Genomic DNA, 7,837 nt, shown 5'->3' with positions numbered 1-7,837 from the left:
GGGCCACCATTTAAAGCCCTTCTGCCACGGTAAACCCTGGGGCAGGAATCAGTTCAAAACTCCCCTCGGGCCGTACTTGGAACTTCTTTTTTGTGTACATGGAGCACCATGATCTGTAAACACCTATGTCGTGCCATGTACAATGCAAGGTCTGTTTCGTAATGCACGTTGAAAAGAAAATATGTAAATGTACCATCAGCCATTCCGTGTCCTGTATAGTGACACATGTAATGTAATTTGTCGAATGTACTACAATGTATCCCGTATTGTACCGAATTGTACTTGAAATGAAAAGCAAGGAAATGTATCGAACGGAACTGCCGTCAGCAGCCAAATGTAGTGTGTGGGATTGCTGACCGCAGCTAAATATACTGAACTGCTTTTGAATGTACTGTACAAATTTTTATATGAATAAAGTACATTTTGAAATTTAACAAAATTCAGACCAATACAGTAACAAGTCTGGTTTATATCATTGAAATCAGTGAAATGGATACTAGACGTGGACAGTGCACGGCTCTGAGCTCTGTGTCTGCTCTCATTGTGTTAATGCTTCCTGTATGGGTGGGTGGGGTGGCTTGACCCATCCACCTCCATGGCACGAACCTGGTATTGCAGTACTTCCAGGAACGGTGCAGTGGCTCTAGGCCTTTTGGCTAAGAGCATTGGCGCAGAGTGATCCTTGAATGCGCCCAAGGTGACCTCTGGCGTTTGTGATTTGACAAAGAATTGGAACGATTGGCTACGAATTTCAAAAAAAAAACTAAAACACGTTTGCTCATGAGCAGAAACCGCACTGATCCAAAATGTTTACCTTAAGCTTCAAATCACACCGAGAGAGAATAAAAACCCGAAGTAAAGTTGTACCGAAGAATTGGACACGTCACTGTAAACCCAGCCCACACAAAGCTCAAGCTCATTTACATACCCACAATGTTCTTCATAATACTTAGCAAGAAACTAAAATAAACTTCAGGTTTAACTGATTTTCACGGACACTGAAGTTTCCAGTTACTTTCCCTCGCGCTGTATTGATTTGTGGTAATATATCTTTTCTAGAAGTTAGTTCTAGCGGCTCAGCCCAACGTTAAAGAGGCAAGCCGTCGCTTGTGGGCGAGGAGCTGCGCGGGAACAATCAGTACCCTCTGGTTTCTCTTCAGATCGTATAAATCTTTCGCCTTTTACTAAAGATTTCCGTGGAGAGTAACATTCAGAGTTTTAATTAATTTTTCGAGGCTCTGCTTTAGTGGGGCTGTCTTATTGTTCAAAAACAGACTGATCTTTGCGTTATGTAGTAGGTGTGGCTTTGTACTGGTTGCGATGACTGCTGATGATTTGACTATTGGTTCTACTTGTTGTAGTTGTGAATGTCGTAGTAAAGCACTTGTTTGTGGGAGTTAACTTGCCCACCTGGGGGTCGCCAGCTTTCAGAAGAATCTTAAAACTCCAGATTCCGAACTAAATCTTGGAGCGTGGGAGGATGCCTGTGCGTGGATTGTTTTCACGTGTAGTGGTCTTTGTACACCAGCCACCAGACAGGCTTGACAGAGCTAAACATAAGAAATAGGAGTAGGTAATATGGCTCTTCTTCTGCTCCGCTATTCAATAAGATCATGGCTGATCTGATCATGGACTCAGCTCCACTTCCCCGCCCGCTCCCCTTATCACTCAAGAAACTGACTATTTCTGTCTTAAATTTATTCAATGTTCAAATTTCAACAGTTCTCCGAGGCAGCAAATTCCAGATTTATAAGCCTCTGAGAGAAGAAATTCCTTCTCATCTCTGGCGGCCCCTTATTCTAAGATTATGCCCTCTAGTTCTAGTCTCCCCCATCAGTGGAAACATCCTCTCTGCATCCACCTTGTCAAGCCCCCTCATAATTTTATACGTTTCAATACCATTACCTCTCATTCATCTGAATTCCAATGAGTAGAGGTCCAACCTACTCAACCTTTCCTCATAAGTCAACCCCCTCATCTCTGGAACCTTCTCTGAACTGCCTCCAAAGCAAGTATATCCTTTCGTAAATATGGAAACCAAAACTGCACGCAGTATTCCAGGTGTGGTCTCACCAATACTCTGTATAACTGTAGCGCAGTTCTAATCAACGGGTGGGAAACTGAAAGCTTTCTGATCAGATCTGGAGTCAGGCAAGGCTGTCCTCTCTCGTCTGTCTTGTTTGTGTGTTGTATCGAGCCCTTTGCCGGGTCCATTAGGAAGGATGCGGGCATTAGAGGGGTGACGATCCCAGGCAGCGGAGGCGCTCAGGTTAAGACCTCTCTGTATGTGGATGATGTGGCCATCTTTTGCTCGGATCCGCAGTCGGTCCGCAGATTGCTCACAATCTGCAACCAGTTTGAACTGGCCTTGGGAGCGAAGGTCAATCGCAGCAAAAGTGAGGCCATGTTCTTTGGCAACTGACCGATCCTTTATCCCCTTCACCGTTAAGCCAGATTACCTGAAGGTGTTGGGAAAATGGTTGGGAGCGGACGGGGCATGCGCCAAAAATCTGGAAGAGCGTATCGTCAAAGTGATGCAAAAACTGGGATGGTGGAAGCTGCGCTTCCTCTCCATGGCAGGAAAGAACCTGGTCATCAGGAGTGACGTGCTCTCGGGTTTGCTGCATGTGGCACAGGTCTGGCCCATCTCTCGCTCCTGTGCCACGGCAGTCACCCGGGCCGTCTTCCACTTTGTCTGGAGGTCCAAAATGGAGCGTGTCCGCAGAGATACAATGTACAAATCTCTGGACAGTGGAAGAAAGGATGTTCCGAACGTGGCCCTCATCCTGATGGCCACCTTTGTGTGCGGCTGCATCAAGCTGTGCACAGACCCCCAGTACGCAAACACCAAGTGTCACTACGTGCTGAGTTTCTACCTGTCCCCATTGTTGCCTGTCCACCTGTCCTTCGTGGAAAAGTTTTTCACAAAAAACCCCTTTGACCACAAGGCCATAAAACAGTGGTCAGCACGTAACATCCTGGACGCCCTACGAAAGAAGCTGAGGGTGGACCCTGTCGGGTGGTTCGCTGAGCGGACTGTCGAACTCGTTTGGCAGAACGTCTTATCGCCAGAGCTTTCACACAAGCACCTAGACGTAGCTTGGTTGGCGGTGAGGAGGGCCCTACCCGTCAGAGCGTTCATGCACAGCCGACGTCTCAGCAACACGGCACAGTGCCCCCGAGTCGACTGCAGGGCGGACGAGACTGTCACCCATCTCCTTCAGGATTGCGCCTTCGCAAGGCAGGTTTGGAAAGAGATGCAGTAGTTTCTGTCGAGGTTCATCCCAAGCAGCTCCGGAACACAAGTCTCTGTGCTCTACGGACTGTTCCCAGGGACACACACTGAGACAGACATCCCTGCTGCTGGAGGGTCATCAACTCAGTCAAAGACGCTCTTTGGTCTTGCCGAAACTTGCTGGTCTTCCAGAGCAAGGAGATGTCCATGTCTGCGTGTTGCAGACTGGTGCAATCCAAGATCCAGGACTACGTGCTGAGGGACGCACTTAAAATTGGTGCAGCTGCCGCAAAGGCACGGTGGGGAAGGGCCACAGTTTAAAGCCCTTCTGCCACGATAAACCCGGGGGCAGGAATCTGTTCAAAACTCCCCTCGGGCCGTACTTGTAACTTCTTTTTTGTGTACATGGAGCACCATCATCTATAAACACCTGTGTAGTGCCATGTACAATGCAAGGTCTGTTTCATAATGCACGTTGAAAAGAAAATATGTAAATGTACCATCAGCCATTCCGTGTACTGTATAGTGACACATGTAATGTAATTTGTCGAATGTACTACAATGTATCCCGTATTGTACCGAATTGTACTTGAAATGAAAAGCAAGGAAATGTATCGAATGGAACTGCTGTCAGCACCCAAATGTAGTGTATGGGATTGCTGACCGCAGCTAAATGTACTGAACTGCTTTTGAATGTACTGTACAAATTTTTATATGAATAAAGTATATTTTGAAAGAAAAAAAAAGACCAGTATGCCAGCCCAGGTGAAGTAGACTTTTACATTGAAAATCTATGTTTGCAGGAACCGGCCACTGGACAGGTCTCCAACGTAAAGGACAGTTTATTTGAAATGTAAATGTTTTGAACTGTAACCTGTAACTTAAACATAGATTTAAAAATTGCATCTATTAACGTGCGTAGCGTAAAATCCACTACACGATGTGTTTCCACCTTGGGCTACCTCGCCAAGGTCAAAGCAAACCTGCTGTTCTTGCAGGAGTGCAGGCTGCTGCACTTCAGCAGTTACCGGCAGTGGTCACGATGGTGGGCCCATGGACCATCCATATGGTCAGGAGGCAACGACTGCTGGTCTTTCGGCCTAGGCATTCTGCTGTGGGGAGGCCACTTCACCATCACTGAAGTTAAGGAGGTGGTGGGCATCCGCCTCCTCGTAGCAGATGTAATGTACAAAAATTAACGTGTATGTCTCGCCTCTCAGAAGCGAGTGGCTGGCCCTCTTCCAGCAGCTCACACTGCTGCTGGCGACGACCAGGCCGGTCATTCTGGGTGGTGACTTCAACTGCATCATCGATGCGGCTGGACGATCCAGCAGAGCCGACAGCAAACTGGACGCCACGTCCAAACTCCTGATGGATGCTGTAAAAGACGCCAAGCTGTGCGACATCTTCAGCAACCCTGCAGACGGAGCACCGCGCAGATACACCTGGCCGAGACCAGACGGGTCCGTCCGTTCCAGAATAGACTTCCTGTTTGTGTCCCACACGCTCAAGGTCAGATCCACCGATGTCGCACTGGTGTTCTTCTCTGACCACTGCCTCCTACTGGCCGACTTTTGCCCACAGGAAAACCAGAAAGTTGGCAGAGGGATATGGAAGCTGAACGTGAAACTGTTGACTCCGGAAAACGTGGAGGAACTCAAGAGGGATTACAAAGGTTGGAGAACCGTAAAACACCTCTGCGATTCCCCGATGCACTGGTGGGAAACAATCAAGACAAACATCAAGAGGTTTTTCATCCGCAATGGTGTTCAGGAGGCGAGAGGGAGACAGAGGGAATTGTCCCAACTCCAGAAGAGCATGCAAAACCTGCTCCTGTTGCAGTCGATGGGAGTCGATGTCGCGGAGGAACTCGAAGAGGTGAAAGGCCAGCAAGTCTTGCTCTTTGTCTCAGAGTCCTCCAAAATCATTTCCGCTCCAGAGTCCGCTCCATCGAGCAGGATGAGACATGTTCGCGCTTCTTCTTCCAAAAGGTACACAGGGGGAGCTCTGTGATCACCAGCCTAAAGGGAGAAGACGGTTCTGTGACGTTTTCGCAGCCTGACATGCTGAGGATCAGCAAATCCTTCTATGCCAGGCTGTACGACGTCAAGCCCACAGACCACACGGCCTCCCAGTCGTTCCTGTCGTCTATCACGGAGGTCCTAAACGACAGCGAGCAGGAGAGTCTGGACCACCCGCTAACTCTGGATGAGATGACAAAGGCCATCTGGTCCCTTGCAACGAGTAAAACTCCCAGAAGCGATGGCTTACCGGTCGAGTTGTATTCGGCTCTGTGGGACTGGATGGGCCCAGACCTGCTGGAAGTGTACGAGGGTATGCTTCTGGCTGGCAGTATGTCAGAATCGATGAGGAAAGGCATCATCACCCTCATCTACAAGCAGAAGGGGGAGAGGGAGGAAATCAAAAACTGGCGGCCCATTTTACTGCTCAATGTGGACTACAAGATCCTGGCAAAGGTCATCGCCAACAGGCGCAAGTTTGCTCTTGAGCTGGTGATTCACCCGGACCAGACCTGCGCTGTCCCTGGCAGGAAGATCTCTGATAGCCTGGTGCTACTCAGGGATACGATCGCCTACGTGCAGGACAGTGGGGTGGACACCTGCTTAATCAGCTTAGACCAGGAGAAGGCCTTTGACAGGATATCGCACACGTACCTGATGGACGTGCTCTCCAAAATGGGGTTTGGGGCGGGTATCCGCAATTGGATCCAACTGCTCTACAGAGACATCAGTAGCGCAGTTCTAATCAGCGGGTGGGAAACTGAAAGCTTTACGATCAGATCTGGAGTCAGGCAAGGCTGTCCTCTCTCGTCTGTCTTGTTTGTGTGTTGTATCGAGCCCTTTGCCGGGTCCATCAGGAAGGATGCAGGCATTAGAGGGGTGACGATCCCAGGCAGCAAAGGCGCTCAGGTCAAGACCTCCCTGTACATGGATGACGTAGCCATCTTTTGCTCGGATCCGCAGTCGGTCTGCAGATTGCTCACAATCTGCGACCAGTTTGAACTGGCCTCGGGAGTGAAGGTCAATTGCAGCAAAAGTGAGGCCATGTTCTTTGGCAACTGGGCCGACCGATCCTTTATTCCCTTCACCATTAAGCCAGATTACCTGAAGGTGTTGGGAATATGGTTCGGAGCAGACGGGGCATGCGCCAAAAACTTGGAATAGCGTATCGCCAAAGTGAAGCAAAAACTGGAATGGTGGAAGCTGTGCTTCCTCTCCATGGCAGGAAAGAACCTGGTCATCAGGAGTGAGCTACTCTCGGGGTTGCTACACGTGGCACAGGTCTGGCCCATCCCTCGCTCCTGTGCCGCGGCAGTCACCCGGGCTGTCTTCCACTTTGTCTGGAGGTCCAAAATGGACTGTGTCCGCAGAGACACAATGTACAAATCTCTGGACAGTGGTGGAAAGGATGTTCCGAACGTGGCCCTCATCCTGAGGGCCACCTTTGTGTGCGGTTGCATCAAGCTGTGCACAGACCCCCGGTACACAAACACCAAGTGTCACTACGTGCTGTGGTTCTACCTGTCCCCTTTGTTGCGAAGAATGGGCCTGTCCACGCTGCCGCAAAATGCCCGCACCAGTTGGACCATGCCTGTCCACCTGTCCTTCGTGGAAAATTTTTCACAAAAAACCCATTTGACCACAAAGCCATAAAACAGTGGTCAGCACGTAAGGTCCTGGACGCCCTACGAAAGAAGGAGAGGGTGGATCCTGTCGGGTGGTTCCTTGAGCGGACTGTCGAACTCGTTTGGCAGAACATCTCATCGCCAGAGCTTTCACACAAGCACCAAGACGTAGTTTGGTTGGCAGTGAGGAGGGCCCTACCCGTCAGAGCGTTCATGCACAGCCGACGTCTCAGCAACACGGCATGGTGCCCCCGAGTCGGCTGCGGGTGGACAAGACTGTCACCCATCTCCTTCAGGATTATGCCTTTGCAAGGCAGGTCTGGAAAGAGATGCAGTGGTTGCTGTCGAGGTTCATCCCAAGCAGCTCCATAACACAGGACTCTGTGCTCTACGGGCTGTTCCCAGGGACACGCACCGAGACAGACATCACCTGCTGCTGGAGGGCCATCAATTCGGTCAAAGACGCTCTTTGGTCTTGCCAAAACTTGCTGGTCTTCCAGAGCAAGGAGACGTCCACATCTGCGTGTTGCAGACTGACGCAAACCAAGATCCAGGACTACGTGCTGAGGGACGCACTAAAAATTGGTGCAGCCGCCGCAAAGGCACAGTGGGGAAGGGCCACCATTTAAAGCCCTTCTGCCACGGTAAACCCTGGGGCAGGAATCAGTTCAAAACTCCCCTCGGGCCGTACTTGGAACTTCTTTTTTGTGTACATGGAGCACCATGATCTGTAAACACCTATGTCGTGCCATGTACAATGCAAGGTCTGTTTCGTAATGCACGTTGAAAAGAAAATATGTAAATGTACCATCAGCCATTCCGTGTCCTGTATAGTGACACATGTAATGTAATTTGTCGAATGTACTACAATGTATCCCGTATTGTACCGAATTGTACTTGAAATGAAAAGCAAGGAAATGTATCGAACGGAACTGCCGTCAGCAGCCAAATGTAGT

At 49.6% G+C, this 7,837-nt stretch overlaps 1 non-coding gene across 1 annotated transcript; it reads left to right on the top strand.

Moving 5' to 3' along the window:
• Positions 1-1,140: 1,140 nt before the first annotated feature.
• Positions 1,141-1,254, top strand: LOC139274447 (U5 spliceosomal RNA). Its single transcript, XR_011595505.1, has one exon. It is a non-coding gene; the product is annotated as a U5 spliceosomal RNA (small nuclear RNA).
• Positions 1,255-7,837: the final 6,583 nt, after the last annotated feature.

This window comes from Pristiophorus japonicus, chromosome 9 (genome assembly GCF_044704955.1).
Source record: "Pristiophorus japonicus isolate sPriJap1 chromosome 9, sPriJap1.hap1, whole genome shotgun sequence".
Lineage (NCBI taxonomy): Eukaryota > Metazoa > Chordata > Chondrichthyes > Pristiophoridae > Pristiophorus > Pristiophorus japonicus.
The sequence above is the reverse complement of the archived record's forward strand: the minus strand, read 5'-3'. Positions and strand labels throughout refer to the sequence as shown.